Source organism: Lemur catta, chromosome 9 (genome assembly GCF_020740605.2).
Source record: "Lemur catta isolate mLemCat1 chromosome 9, mLemCat1.pri, whole genome shotgun sequence".
Taxonomy (NCBI): Eukaryota; Metazoa; Chordata; class Mammalia; order Primates; family Lemuridae; genus Lemur; species Lemur catta.
The window spans coordinates 54,268,174-54,284,248 of record NC_059136.1 but is presented as its reverse complement, the minus strand read 5'-3'; the positions used below and the strand labels follow the sequence as shown (position 1 = coordinate 54,284,248).

The window sequence follows — 16,075 nt, the reverse complement described above, 5'->3', positions numbered from 1 at the left end:
ATGTGTCATAAAAGGTGTTCAAACAGGAGATACAGGGACTCTAGAGGAGAGGGAGTTCACAGACACCTGGGTTGACCGAGACAAGGACATTGCAGATAGAAGCAAAAGGCACAACAGTTTCAGAGGAGAGTCTCAGTGGAAAGCACCGAATTGGGACTAGTATAGCATGAGAAAGACAGGGAAGCAGCAGAGGGCTGGAAACAAACTGGACATTGCTGAGTGCAAGTGGGGGAAACATTGAAGTTTCTGAGTACAGGACTGACATGAATACACTGGTGTTGCTGATTCTGTGTGGGATAGACTGGTGTGCGAACACTTCTGAAAGTGGTGGTGAGGAGCAAAAGCAACTTGATTTATTGGTTGTACATTAAGAATCTTCATGAATCTGTCCAGAGTGGCATACTCTTCCTGTTGCCCACCTCCTCTTCAGTGATCCTGCAATCCCTGAAAAATAAAAGATGAAGAAGACATATAGAGGTAGGGGTGTGTGTGTGTGTGTGTGTGTGTGTGTGTGTGTGTGTGTGTGTGTGTGTAGGACTTGGAGAGGGTTAATTTGCATTTTTGGAAAACTACCCTGGCCTCAGGAAGAGGTATGGATGGGAGGGAGCAAGACTGAGGATGAGAACAGCAGTTCAGAAGAGAAGCCAAAGATGAGAAGTGTTATGGGAGCTCAGGAAAGAGTGAGCACATTCACACAGGGAGCTCAGGGAAGGTGTCACAGCAAGCTTCCTTTGATGTGGGCCTTGAAGGATGAGGAAAACTTCGAAAGGTAGAAGAGGGGGTGAGTATTTGAACAAAGGCATGGGGGTAAAATATAAATACAATGCAATTTGGCCAAAGCATAGGGTTTGTGGAGGGGACCAGTAGGAGACAAGGCCTGGAAGGTGTCTTGGAGATAAACGGCAGGCAAGGAAATGTGTATGTAATTTGGTAAGCAGTTGTGGGGGCTGGGGGGTGGCGTCAAGGTTATTAGCAATATAATTAGAATTGTCCTGCAGGACGACTAATACAATCTAGGTTTTCTGGATAGCTTTGAGAGAGAGAGTGATGCAGGATAAACATTGTGTAGGTTAATAGCTATTATCAGTGAAGGACAGAATCCAGGGTTGAATCTGTGGCAATTAAATAGAGGGATCATATTTTAAAGATACTTCAGAAGTCAAATCTATAGGATGTTATAATTAATTTGGGGTAGAATGAATAGAAGAGGGAGGAGTAAATGCAGATATTAATATTTCCAGACTGTGTGACTGAAAATGTAGGGTGATATTAACAGGACAGAGAATTCAGGATGAGAAACTAGTATAATTTCATCTTTAGACATTTTGGATTGAATGTGCTGGTGAGACAATCTGGCAAAATTTTTTAGAAGCCAGTTGGAAACATGGTCTGGCACTTAGGAAGGAGGTTAGGGTGAGAAATATATACAGTTATGTATTGCTTAATGATGGGAATACATTCTGAGAAATGCATCATTAGGCAATTTTATCATTGTGCAAACAACATAGAGTGTACCTCACACAAGCCTGGATGGTATAGCCTACTTCACCCCTAGGCTGTGGGGTACAGTGTACTGCTCCTAGGCTACAAACCTGCACACCATGGTACTGTACTTAATACGGTAGGCAATTGTAACACGACGGTAAGTATTTGTGTATCTAAGCATATCAAGTGCAGAAAAGGTACAGTAAAAATATGGCATAAAAGATAAAAAATGGTACTTGTGTATAGGGCACTTACCATGAATGGAGCTTGCAGGACCGGAAGCTGCTCTGGGTGAGTCAGCGGGTGAGTGGTGAGTGAACATGGAGGCCTAGGACATCACTGTACACTACTGCAGACTTTATAAACACTGGACACGAGGGCTACACTAAATTTATTTAAAATTTTTTTTCTTTCTTCGATAATAAATTAACCTTATCGTACTATAATTTTTTTACTTTATAATCTTTTAAAAATTTTAACTTTTTTATCCTTCATGTAATAATACTTAGCTTAAAATACAGATTGTACAGCTGTACAAAATTTTTCTGCTTAAAATCCTTATTCCATAAGCTTTTTTCTATTTTTAACATTTTTTATGTTTATTTTTGCTTTTTAAACTTTTTGTTAAAAACGAAGACAAACACACACATTAGCCTAGGCCTACACAGGGTCAGGGTCATCAAGACATCACCAGGCGATAGAAGTTTTCAGTTGCATTATAATCTCACAGGACCACCTGTACATGTGGTCTGTCACTGACTGAAATGTCCTCATGCAGCACATGAGTGTATTTGCCTCTATGGCTGTTTTCCTAACATGTATCTGGGATAAAGCCATTACTGGAAGCACCAGTCTTCCAGGAAAATGTCACTTTGTACTCACAGGGACAATGTAGTATAGTGGTTAGAACTTTTGCTTTGGCCCCAGCTGGGGCCAATCCAGCGAGTTGCAGACTCTGTAAACACTGGGGATGTTACTGAAACTCTCTGTGCCTTGGTTCCTTCATCTGTAAGTTGGAATAACATCAGGATTGTTTTATTAACTAAGTTAATATGCATCACTTACATGGCTGGGCTGCTAGCACTGTACCTGCTGGGACCTGCTAAAGGAAGTGATTTTGTCTTCTGGCTATAGCTTAAGGACATGGATATCACAACAATCTTCCCCTCCTGTCCATACAAAATCTCACTAAAAACTCCTTTTCCTCTGCCAGCATGAGTTGAATCCACCTGGAGTGGTAAAGAAAGTGCAGTCTTAACTCTATTCCTTGGTCTACGGCTCTTCTTTCTTCCCCTCTGTGTCTTAGGAGAATAGGAGGTGATCTGACAGCCGGATTGTACCCTTACGCTGAGGATGTATGTCTCTAGCTTAGGTCTACTCACATAGACAGAAATAAAGTTATCTTTATCTTTTCCTCTGGCGAAAGAAAAATCAATCCTTAATCAGACAAGTTCATTTGCACGGAGGTGCTGGCTGAAGCTGCAGGAGTGGATGGCTTTGCCACTAGCATGGGTATAGAGAGAAGAGCATCTAGAACAGAACTTTGGGGGATGTTATCATTCATGAGTCATGGAGAAAAAAATATGTGCTATTGTTATCACCAACAAGACAACACCATGGTTAATAACAAGAACCTTATTTCTTTTGTTCACCACTATATCCTCACCATTCACTCATGAAACAAATGTTTATTGACATCTACTAAATATAAACCACTATAACAGGCACTAGGAATATAGTAGTGAACAAATTAGGTGAAAATATCTTAGCTCTCATGGAGACTATAGCAGGCACTCAGAAAAATACTAGTTGAATGAATGAATATTTCAACAAGAAGCATGTCTAGATGAATGGAGCCTCTATTAAGTGCAAACCCTGTATTTTGCATTATGTATTGGTAGGCACTGGGATGTCTTTGTAGGGGACTGCATACGAGGTGGTTAGTTGGCAAATGGGTAGACATTAGAGGAATAGAAAGAAGAAGGGCAAATATTCCAGGCAGGAAGACGGATGTGAGAAAAGGGCAGAAAGATGACTATTTGCACAATACCTTTAAGGAATGAAAATATAGCAGCTGGAGGAGTTTGGGGGGCAATTGTTTGGCAATAAAAGTGGAGAAGCAGGGAGTAGAGACAATGAGGTCAAAGAACTGGAGGACCTTTATTTTGCAACATGGGGCCACTATTATGAGCAGGGGCCTTCTTCCGTCATTTCCAAGGTCAATAACCTTGACCATTATAAAATTTTCTGGTCAGTAAGAAGAAATGTCCAAGAGGGAACTAGCACCTGTTAAGCTTCTACAAAGTGCTGGACATTAGAGGAGGAGCTTGTGCACATACATGACCTATATTAATTACCCCATAACACTCATGTGCAACAAACATCATATTTCTTTTTTTTTATTAAATCAGATTATATCTGGGTTGGTCCAGACCAATCAGGGTTGGTGAAAAATTCAGTTTTACTTCTTGCTGGGAGAAATAGGACTCTTTACTTCCCTTGGGGAAGTACCATAACCTCAGGATTTACACCATCTGAGAGACCTGGGAGGGACCTCTGGTCTTTAATCCATTGTTAGTTATTAAGATGAGCAGTTTGTGAGCTTTCTCTTTTTGCCAGCTTAGTACCTGGGACATTTTCCAGGCTTCTCAACCTCAAGGTGCTTGATGTTAAATCCTCACCCATCCATTAGGCACCTTCATTAGGGCTTCTGTCATCTTTGGCTATAGGCATAAGAGAGGACAGGCAAGGACAAGGAAAGTCTTAGGGCTTAGGGCCTTTTATAGATCGTGAATGCCCAATATTGACTCCTTTTCCCAAGGGTCCCAACAGAGGCTCCTTGGAGATGCCCCCACTGTCAACTAGGCTCCTAGAGACCCCTCTGGCTAGTCCCAGACTCTCCCCATCTAGACCTCTCAGGTATGAATGAGGTACTGGTCTCTGCATTCTTCAAACTCCAAGGAATATGAGTTTTGCTCCCCAAATGGTTCTTTTGGTGACCCCTCAGTTGGCTTAACATCAAGGCGGGCAGGATCATCTCCTTTCCCTCTGCCATGGATGGATGACTCAACAAGAAGGGAAACAACTCAATCCAAAGTAATCTCACTATCTAGCTGCTGCAAACCCTGTGAATTTCTTATGGTCTTATATAGTCCTGTGTCACATAATGATAGGGATATATTCTGAGAAATGTGTTGTTAGGCAATTTCATCATTGTTCAAACATCATAGAATGCGCTTACACAAACCTAGATGGTACAGCCACCTACACACCTACTACTCACCTAGGGTATATGGCATAGCCTATTGCTCCTAAACTACAAACCTGAATAGCATGTTACTGTAATGAATACTGTAGGCAACTGCAACACAATGGTATTTGTGTATCTAAACATAGAAAAGGTACAGTGAAAGTACAATATTATAATCTTAAAGGACTGACATCCTATATGCAGTCTGTTGCTGACTGAAACATCATTAGGGGGCATGTGACTGTATATAACCTGGAGCTGGAGGGGGACTGAGGTGGCAGAACCTGTTGAACAGTGTCTCAGGGGTCCTGTAGAGAATGTGAGGCTATTTGGAGCCTCTGCTGGCCACCAGAAAGTGTCATTTAATATTCTGTTTGCACTGGCCCCAGACACTTCTTAGTGAAGCACAAGATCCCAGGCCCTGTGAACAAAGTGCCCAGGTTTGAATCTCTGTTCCTTTAACTACTAGCTGTGTGATTTAAGGTGAGTTATTAACCTCTCTGTGGAATCCATTTTCTCCATACAGCCATCTGTAAAATGGGGATTCTAAAGTGACAGGTTCATAAGGTTGTTGGAGGAATAAATGAAGGAATATGTAAACTGGAGCATGACATACCTGCCACGTGGTTAATGTCCCCAGACTTTGAGCTGTTCCTATTCTCACCACTTTCCCCTGTGCATCACCTTATGACACAGATTGTAGACAAATGCTTCTGATTACTTCTGAGCTTAGAACATAGGCTTTTGTAAAACCCGAACTCAGGAGTCAAGGGTAAGAGAGGCAAATGCCTGTAACTTCTTTTAGACCTATAGCTTACTTTGCTTTAGGGATGCGATGATTTCTTTCACCTCTTGGGAAGAAAGGTGGTGCTTAGTTTGGGCTGATGAATCTTTTCCAATGTGGTTTTTTACTTCTTTTGGACTGGTTACAAGCAATGCAGTGATAGTAACTAAGACGACAGACACACTGAGTCAGCCAGACCTGGGCACTAATCTCCCTTTGGGCACTACATAGCAACTGGGACTTACTTTTTCTATGCAACATTTCTTCGCCTAAAAAACAAAGACAATAATATACCTACCTCATAGACTTCTTGTAATGATTAAATAAGATAATGTACATAAAGATCCTGGCACAAAGATGAGCTCCAAAAAATAGTAGCAGAAGGACTCAAAGTTAGAACTGATGTCCCAAAATTACTAAAGAAAGTTGTGAACACTTTAGAATTAGATTATGAACACACAATCTAAGGAGCAGGTATAATCACTGGTGGTGGTGATGTGGAAGGGTCCAGTGGACATACTGAGAAAGGCACAGGTTTCATCTAATTTCCCAGCTAGTGTTAGAAACAGCAAGGGCTCCCAAGCACTCAAGACTGCTCACTGGGAGCATGGAGAGCTCTGTGCCTTCTTCTTAGACTCTACAAATGGCTTTTTCACCTTCTTTTCAAAGTATGATACTATTAGTCTCAATCTCATCCCAAGGTGCCCTTTCTTCATTCCAAATACTTGGAATTTATCTGACCAGTGACTTAATCCAGTTCAGTTAGGATATGCATTTTGAGTCTATTCTTAGTTGGGTTTAGGTTCTCCCTGCCCCATCTTCCTTTTCAGGATGTGCTGGAACTGCTTCTGGAACACTCAGTAAGATGTAATACACCAGGCATTGACTTGCACTGCTCCAGAGAAGAAATGGAAGCATGAGAGTGGTGCCCCTACTCTGCTCTAGACAAGCTCTCCCTAGCCTGCTTTCCCCAAATAATCCAGTTTAGTCTGAATGTCACCACTGCTTATTAAATCCCCAAATGCACCAATTGTCTGTACTTTCCACCAATATTTTCTTGAGTCTTTGCCTTGTAGTCTCTATCCTGGTTGGTCTTAGCCGAGTGGTTTACCCAAGGGGCACCATGACCACACAGCCCTGTTGCTTGGGTTATGGAGACCTTCCATCACATGGTCCAGTTTCAGCTGGCATTACTTCTTGCTCATGTGCCCTCCCACAGCCACCAGAGACCCCTGATGCTTTTGGGTGCCAAAGCTGCTTGGGTGACCCTTTCCTTCTCTTTCATAAAGTTGTCTTCTTTCTGTGTTTATACCTAGATAAGGATTATGAAAACATTAAGTCAATTAGGAGCTTACATTCTGGTTACCAGGAAGACAGAGATGGAAAAGGACAGACAGAGAGTAACTTCTCTAAAGGAATATGCTAGCACACCAGAATCATCTGTAGAGCTTTTAAACATACCGGTCTGGCCCCATTCTGAATTTTCTTTGTGAGATTTTTTTCTGGGTGCCCATTTAAATTTGTTGATGGAATTTTTGTTGATTCCAGTCTTTCCACATGAGTGGTTCCCCCCTCTGGATTCTGGATGAGGTATGAAGAAGCAGTGAGGTGTGTGCTTAGCCACACATGGGAGTTTGGTAGGAGAGTAGATGAAGAAAGGGCAAATGAGCAAGGAAGTCGAGTATGTGGATAAGAGAGTGATTGAAAAGATAGAGCAAGGAACTCAAGTTGAACAGGGAGGGCAGTGAAGATAGGAGTGTTGCTGAAGGTCACAGGGAGGTCCCAGACAGGTGTAGTCAAGTGGCTGTGCAGCCTAACTGGAAGGAGAAGAGGGTGTGATCAGAAAGTGATGCCTTTCTGAATTAGGATTTTGGAGGAGAAATTGAAAAGAGAGAATAATAACTCAAGTATTCAGTAATCAATATAAATGAGCCTCAGGTAATCCAAACAATGAATGGCTTGTCATTCACCGCAGGCTTTAATTCAGTCCTTACTTTCCCTCTTGGTTGCATTATAGTCTCTGCCTAACTTCTTATTCCCTTACTTTTGTCTCCAGTTTACAGCTGCTTACATGTCTCTGGAACTGTTGTTAGGACTTGGCCTCTCTGGCCTTGATCTTGATGGAACCTGCAACATGGTTTCTCCATTTCCCACTGCTAACATTTCCTACTGCTGGCTGCTCCAGGGAACCACCCAAATGAATCTCTGGCTCTTCAACACCACACATCAACACTGATTCTCTCAGACAGACCTCTTGCCGGGTCTACCTAGGCTTCTGCAAAAGGAATTAGATATCAGGTTTTTTGTCTCCTCTTCCAAAGCTTTTCCTAATACACACTGTCATGTTCTCCTACATGCATGGCAGCCTGCCTTTCTCTTTGTGACCAAGGATTCTGTCTCTTGTACTCTTTGGAGCTCTATTTTTAGGTTCCACAGGCTTTCCTAGACCTTCACACAGACAGCTGCCCTAAATAGCGATATGGTGGCATTTTGGAAGTGGCCTATCTGTTGCCTACTCTTTCTCAGCATTTTTATAGCTAGAAAGCCTGATTTGAGGTCATCTCTCAATATATTTTTGAGGATTTTTCTCTTGCTTATGCTGTTTAGGATCAGCTGACTCAGTGGACTTTCCTAACCCTAAGAGTGATCACTAAATGACTCGAAATACCAAAGAAAGGATGTTCAGTGTACAGGCAGAGGATTCAGTCCTAGTGTGATCCTGAATTTAATTTGGGTTAGTTTTGCATTGACTTGAGTCAGAGGAGGATGTTTTGTAATTTAGGACATTAACAAGTCACTGGGACATAGACTATTTCAGGAGTCATCGTCACTCAATCTATATTTGGAATTCATGAGCTTTCAAGTGAAAAATGGCATTTGTTTTTTTTACCAGGCTCTATGCAACTTTACATTTATCCAACCCCACCATTAGACTGATAGCCAGCATATTTGGCCATAGTAAAAAGGCAAAGATTTCTGCCACAAACACATACTCTCTAAAATCTAGAGTAACGCTAACAAGAAGGGGTAGACGATGTTAAACTTCTGTTGTTTTGTTGTTTATTTCCTTTAGACCTGTGTGAGATATCCTAACTAAAACACCCCCAGATAACTATGATGGTAGAAAGAATGCAGTCTTTGGAATGAGGCACATTCAACTTTCAATTAGAGTCTACTCGTACCACCTATGTCATCTAGAGCAAGTTTTTACTCTCGCCAAGCTCTTGTCTTCTCCTGGTAGCGTGAGGATAATGGTAGCTATCTTACCCAGTTGTGGGAATGCCTGCCACAAAGGAGATACTTGTGCACACTAACATCCATTCCAAATTCCCTCTGGTGTACCTCCCTCACTACAGAGGCTGGAAAGCAAAAAGGGACATTTATCAGACTTTCTTGCAGCTCAAGCTGCAGATGTGTTTTAGATCCCATCAATTGCATGCATTCACATAAGACTTGAGTATGGCGCAGAGTTAAGAAGAGAGAGCTATCGGCTGAGAGTAAAGTGCCTGTTTTGTGGACACAGACTGTGGCAGAGGCAATGTGACTCAGCTGCTTCCTAAAGGAGTGGCTTCCTGCAGCAGTGTCTACTTCCTTATTGTGGCAAAGGCCACATGATTCCGGGGGCTGAGAGTTATTCCTAGAAGCTTAATCAAGAGCTTGCTCCTCTAGCCCTTCTAGCAATTTTGTAAGCCACCTAATACCTAGTATAAATCTCTTTATGCTTAAACTAGTGATAGTAGTTTCTATCAAAAACTGTAACTGAAACAAAACTGAATATGGGATAGCGAGTCCTCCTCCTCACTGTGCCTACATGCAAGCTGACATTCTATGAGATTCTAGGAAATACAGCAAGGAATGGGGCACAGTCCTGTCCTCGAGAGGTCTGTTGTTTTGTGGAAGAAACACATTTGTAAGTGGATATAGTTTAAAATGATCTAAGCACCATATGCTATCATGAAAGTGCTTTGAGAATCAGGGGATGGAGGAAATAACAGTAGATTTTTATGAGCTAGGAAAGGCTTCAGCAAGATGACATTTTACAGAGTCAAGAAGACTGAGTAGGAGACCGTTAGATGGAAAAAAAGGAGGGGTGGAATAGGAGAAGGGCATCTATAATTAAGGGCTCAGCTTTTGCAAAGGGGGATGGGCATGCTTGTAGCTCTGGCTTGGGCAATGCAAAGACAATATATGTAATCAAAATATTTGTACTCCCATGATATTCTGAAATTTAAAAAAAGAAAAGAAATAAAGAAAAAAGAAAAAAAGGAAATGCTCCTGTGTTCAGAGCAGTGTGAGAGGCTTGGTGTGGTTGGGATACAGCGGTAGTGGGAGGAGGATGGGGACGAGATGGGTTTGGAGAGTCAGGTTCTGACCAGATTGTGTAGAACTGTATGTGCCCAATTAGGAACTTTGAATTTTATCAATCAGTCATAGGGAGGCAGCTGGGATTTTGAAGCAAGGGGATGAAAATAAACAATTTTTTGGATCATGAGGAAAACTCAGGCATTAGTGTAGATAATAAATTGGAAGGTGAATTATCTTTGCAGGCAAATAGTAAGCTGTTAAAAAAAAGAGGTGAGCGAGAATGAGGGTTGTGGCAGAGATGGAGAAGAGGCGCAGAACTTAGAATATATTTTTAAGATAAAAATGTAAGGATTGGAGACCAATTGTATTACAAGGAGACGAAAAATAAGAAAATGAGGTTTCTAGCCAGAATATAGGTTTCACTGGAGTAAGAACTTTGCTTGTTTATGGATTTATCTTCGGTACTGAGAATAGTTCCTAGCACATAGTAGATGGTCAGTAAATATTTTATTAAGTAAAAGGGTAGGTGGTGATACCATGAGCTGCATTGTCTTGGTTAATGAAGTTATTCTTGGATGTCTATGGTTATTCTTGGATATCCAAGTGGAATGTTCATTGGGTGAATCCGGTGCTTAGGAGAAAGAACTAGATTTAACGTATAAACTGCGAAGTCATCAGCATAGAGACAGAAGTTGAAGCATAGATAAGATGTTCCAGGGAAAATATGTCAAGTGAGGAGTCAACTAATGATGGATTTCTGGAACATACCAGACCTTAAAAAGTTGGCAGAGTAGAAGGAGCTTATGAAGAAGATTGACATGCAACGGCCAGCAAGGGACACTGTCCTGGAGAGAGTGGCATGTTCAAAGGGAAAGTCAGAAGAAACTTATTGGTACACAGTGTCAATTCTGTTGCAAGAGTAAGTAGGATAAATACCTAAAATAGGCTATTGGATGTCTAAATTCAGAGGTCTTTAATCAATTTTGCTAGTCTCATTTTAACAGAGTGGTAAGATATAGAAGTCAGATTGCAGTGGGTTTGGTACTGAATAGTTTAGGATATAAAAAGGTTGGGTTGAGTTATTGGCTTACTCAGCCAAAATATGTGTAGGGCAGGGATGAAGCTGGCCTTAGGAATGGCAGAGCAATCTCTTGATTCTCTTAGCCCAGCTTCTCTCTGGATGCCAATTTTATTCTCTTAGCAAATTTCTCTGGGAGGAATAGGCTACTGACAACTTTAGCCACCCACTTTCATGGTTTTACAACTACAGAGAAAATGAGTGTCTTTCCAGCTCCAGTTTGAAAATTTCAGGGAAGAACTTTAATTGGTCTTATTCAGGTCACATGCCCATCCATTGGACCAACCACTGTGGCCAAGTCCTTGATCATCAACTAAGCTTGCCCACCCCTAGACTAATCACTGTGACAAGTAGATGTGCTCCTGTAAGAAGACTGCAGCTCCCATACGGCACACTTGTCAGAGCAGAGAAGGGTTGAGGAGTCGGGAGAAAGAAGCATGTCTCAAACATGGCCACGGGGGAAAAACTGAGAGCAGCACACTTACTCCACATCTTCTCTGCTACAGGAAATAGAAAACAGTGCAGTAGATTGAGTGGAGAGTAGGAGAGGGGAAAGCTAAGACACTAAGTGTAGATTTCTCTTTCAAAAAAATTGAGGGTCATTTATCTGGAGAGTGGCCCGAGCAGGTGGTTTACCTCTCCCTTAGAGTCTGAAAGTCCTCATAGGGCACCCCAAACAAACATATAATATAAGTGCAAATATTATGACTACTGTGCAAATTTCAGCTAGAAGACAAGTTTTCTAGTTTTCAAATTTGCTGGTGAAGGGGAGAAATCTAGTGGAGAGGATAGGATTAAAGATACAGGAGAGGGAGGAAGGGACTCACTGATGGAAGAAGTTCTAGATGGTGGCATAGAGAGTGGCTCTGGCCTCGGAGAAGAGCCACCTTGCCTCTAAGCAAGACGCAAAAGATATTGATATAGATTGCTAAGAATATGTTTAGAGTGGAAGGAATAGAGAAGAAAATACTTCACATGGCCTTTACCTGTGAACCAAATGGCATAAACTGGCTTAAATGAAAGGAGTGTTGGGGATGGAGTCAGGCTTTGAAGACAGCAGTGGAAATATGGAACAGCCATGATGGAGGGTATAAATAAGAACCTCCTGGGGACAAAGTAAAGGATTTTTGAGCAGCATTGTGAACCTTTGATGATAAACCTGAATCACTTAGGAGAAACGAGATGTTAGCTAAATCACAGAAGCTAACATTTCCGAACTCTTCCTATATGCTGAGCACCATGCTAAGAACTTCACCTGTACTGTCTCATTCAGTTAACTCAACCACCTATGAAATGAGTGATATCATCTTTCCTTACAGGTGAGGAAACTAAGACAAAGAGAGGGCCTTGCTCAAGTTCACACACTTAGAACATGGCAGAGATGGGATATGGTTTTAGGCCTGTCTGACTTCAGAGTCAGAGCTCTTACCTCTGCAGACCACTCTTCCCTTGCTCTGGTCCTGCCTACAGTAAGGCGATGCTGCCAGCACATTTGGTAATAAGCAATTTCAGTTTTTCAGGGGTTCAGGCTGTTCCCACCTCCTAACTGTGTTGCTTACCACATGCCCCGGTGGGCTATCCACAGGGGACATAGAAAGCTCAGGACCCAAAGTTATAGCTTTTTTACAGCTTCTCCTGGCCAGGGTCATACAAAGAGCATTTGCATCTCAGCACTGACCTTCCCAGCACTGTGACCTTGAGCATGGCACTTGGCTTTCACAGGAATAATGGCGAGCAGCAGAAATGAACCAACTGAATAGAGATGGACGGTATAGTTAAAGGTACATGACATTTAGAGTAGAGAACCTAAATTAGAAATGAATCTGCTACTTTGCAGCTAGTTTGGGACAAGTTATTTCAATTCTGTACACATCCTTTTTTTTCCTTCAGTTTTTAATATGGGCCTGAAATACACTCTTGGTAGGAATACAGTAAGAGTTACTTTAAGTAAAGAGTTACTTTAAGTAAAGCATGAAAAGAGTGCCTGGCATACCGTAGGTGCTCAAATCTTAGTTCTTACATTATCATGTTATCATTAGTGGATGGTTGGGGGAGAGCCATTTGTCTTTACTAAGATAAGCCAGTGTGTTAGTGCTTTCATAACTTCTTTCCTAGTCATACAGACCAGTATTCCCAGCTGGGGGTGATTTTTGCTTCCCAGGGGTCATTTGGTAACGTCCGGAGACATTTTTGGTTGTCAGAGCTGGAGGGCCACTACTGGAATCTTGTAGGTTGAGGACAGGGATGGTGCCAAACATCCTACAATGCTCAGGGCAGCCCCCCACAGCAAGGAATTATCTGGCCACAGTACTGATTTTGAGAAATCCTGCCATAGGAGAGAACACTGCTGAAATGAAGCTATTATAGTAGGAAGAAATGGTGAGGGGTGAGATGGAGAGGATGTTTTCCCCTTTGAATGTGTAACCCAGGTTCATCCGGGAGAGCTTTGAAAAGGCTCTGTGAGTGGAATACAAACAGACTCAGTCGGCCAGCAGAGCAAATGGCCTCCGGACTATTGATGGCTTCTTTCTTCCTCTCCGCATTTGATGAGGGAGAGTGGCGTGTGTCTGGCAGCCTGCTGCCATTTATCCTCTTTGTTAGGGAACATTGCCTGAGGACGCTTTGTGGTCAGCACTGCCCGGTGTGTAATCACGACTCTGACCACTTTTTCTGAACTAAAAATTGATGATGAGTCAAGTATAAGTGTATTTATAGGGACAAGGAGAGAGGACCTTTGAAACTGGGACAAGCCTGGAGTTTCCAGGTTATGTCACTGGAAGAGAGACGACAGGAAGAGCCGTGGACATGGAACTGTGAGATCCAGGCACAAATCTCAGCTCCCCTGATTTCTGGCTGCCTGAACCTAAGATGTCCCTAAGCTTCTCTGAGCCTCAGTTTCTTCGTTTGAAAAGTTAGATTAATGATACTAACCTCAAGTGATTGATGTAAGGCTTACTGACATGATGCATTTGAAAGTGCTTTGTAAATTGGTAAGTGGAATCAGCTAATTACTTAGGGTGTTTTAATAAACAATAATAGTGACATATACAAGATGTGAGTATAAAATAAAAAGATTATATTTCCTGTATTAAAAATACACAGAAATGCAGCTAGAATTTAGGTGCTCGGCTGGACATAGGCATCCCCAGAGCAGGATCTTTGGCTGTTTGGTTCACTTCCTGGCATGTACACCAGAGACAAACCACACAGACAATGCTGGAGTTCTGAGTGAAGTTTTTTTTTTTTAATTTGTTTGAGACAGAGTCTCACTCTGTCACCCAGGCTAGAGTGCCATGGCCATCAGCCTAGCTTACAGCAACCTCAGACTCCTGGGTTCAAGCAATCCACCTGCCTCAGCCTCCCGAGTGGCTGGGATTGCAGGCACAAGCCACCACGCCCAGCTAATTTTTCTATTTTCGGTAGAGATGGGGGTCTTGCTCTTACCCAGGCTGATCTTGAACTCCTGGCCTCAAGCAATCCTCCCACCAAGGCCTCTCAGAGTGCTAGGATTACAGGAGTGAGCCACCATGCCCAGCCTTGAGTGAAGATTTTTGTTCTTTCCTTTTTTATTTTCTGATTTTGCAAATGTAAAACACATGCCAGGGAACCTAGCTTTCAGATTAACTGGTTCTCAGAATATAGAGAAAAAGTAAAATGTGTAGTAAAAATTATTATGTGGTAGTTGACAATTCTGAGTAGTTACATTTGGGGTCAGTTTCGATAAACAGAAAGTTCTATCTTTCATTGAAATAAAACCTGAAAAACAATCCCCACTCCCAACAGAATGTTCCTGTTTCCTTTTTCCCTTTTTTGTTTTGTGTGGCTTATTTTAGGATAGAAAACTTTTGGGAAGGCCCTCTAATTCATTCATGGCCTATCTCTTGGTGTGAAAATCTTTTTAGAAATGCAAATTTCTTGTGGGTCATGATTGACTACCCTTCTTGTTAGGCTAAGTTTTTTACATAGTAGACATTCAATAAATATTTGTTGGAGGAATAGAAGAGGAGGAGGATGTGAGATAATGCATATAATTATCAGAATGCCTGATAATTATTAACTTCTCAATAAAAGAGAACTGCTTGGATTTGTAAACGATAAGGTCCTGTGCGTGAGAATATTAAACCAAAAGGTGCTGTGGATTCTGAAGACACTGGAGAGAAGAATTCTAGGGGCTCCTGTGAATGTCTTTGCTTTCTTGGTAAAAAGGACATTGATGGAACTGCCTTTACTCTCCTTATTTTTATGTTGAATACAGACATCATGACTAAAATTGTGGCATAAAGTGACAGAGATGAGGCCAAAAGACACATGTCAGGGGTGGCTGGGTACAAAGCTCAAAGGAGCTATTTCTGGCAGCATGATGGAGCCAGCCTATCCGCCCTACACTGTTTATCTACTGACTTGTAGCTTATGTGAGAAAAAATAAAACCCGCATTTGGAGAAGTCACTAGATGTTGGATTTGTCATTATGCACATCCAGACCTGGTGCCAGGGACACAGCCCACATTAGACTCGGCAGGCACACCACATCCCACCACCAACAGGATGGCATCTTGAATGGAAGAGCAAAGATGTGCTTCTGTGTCTCCTTTATATGGGCCTTCAATTTTATTTTTTAGCCAGTCTCAAGTTACATTTTTACTGACATTACGCCCTAGGATTACCATTTCTTGAACTTTCTTTTATCTTTCATCCCATATTCACCAGTGCCCATTCATCAATATAATATACTCAAGAGGAGGGTGAGGCCCCTACCCAGGGTTCAGGACTCTCTCAGCTTAGATCTTTGTGGCCCTCCAAGGGCCACGTAAACTCACAACTGGAACTTCCCTCTAGGCACTGAGGAAGTAGGCAGAGAGTGTCTGCTTTACCTGGAAGTGCAGAGATGATCTAGTCCAAGGGTTCTTTGGAAGTGTATAAAAAACTTTTTGAGGAGTGTGGGTTAGTGGGGGTGCTGGGAAGGTCAGGATCTATCCTCTCTCTTCCTTCTCTCCGTTGAACTAGAACTTCCCTATTTTGACCTGTGTTATATAGTGTACATTAGAAAAAAGGGTTTTATGGCTAGAAAACCCTGATTTACAGATATGTTACATGAGGATCACAGAGGTCAATCTAACAAATACTTGTTGAGAATCCACTCACTATCTACGCAATATCACTACAGGCATTTCTG

The 16,075-nt window shown here is 42.0% G+C and overlaps 1 long non-coding RNA gene across 3 annotated transcripts in view; it reads right to left on the bottom strand.

Annotated features, from left to right (window-relative positions):
- The window catches only part of LOC123644957, a 52,389-nt gene that overhangs the window by 33,866 nt on the left and 2,448 nt on the right, over positions 1 to 16,075 (bottom strand). Inside the window, exon 3 of one of the 3 annotated variants that reach the window (XR_006737328.1) lies at positions 23 to 444. The exons of the other annotated variants lie outside the window; for them this stretch is intronic. This is a non-coding gene — a long non-coding RNA (uncharacterized LOC123644957). Of the gene's footprint in view, positions 1 to 22; positions 445 to 16,075 lie in introns of those variants that run through there. 3 annotated transcript variants of the gene reach the window in all.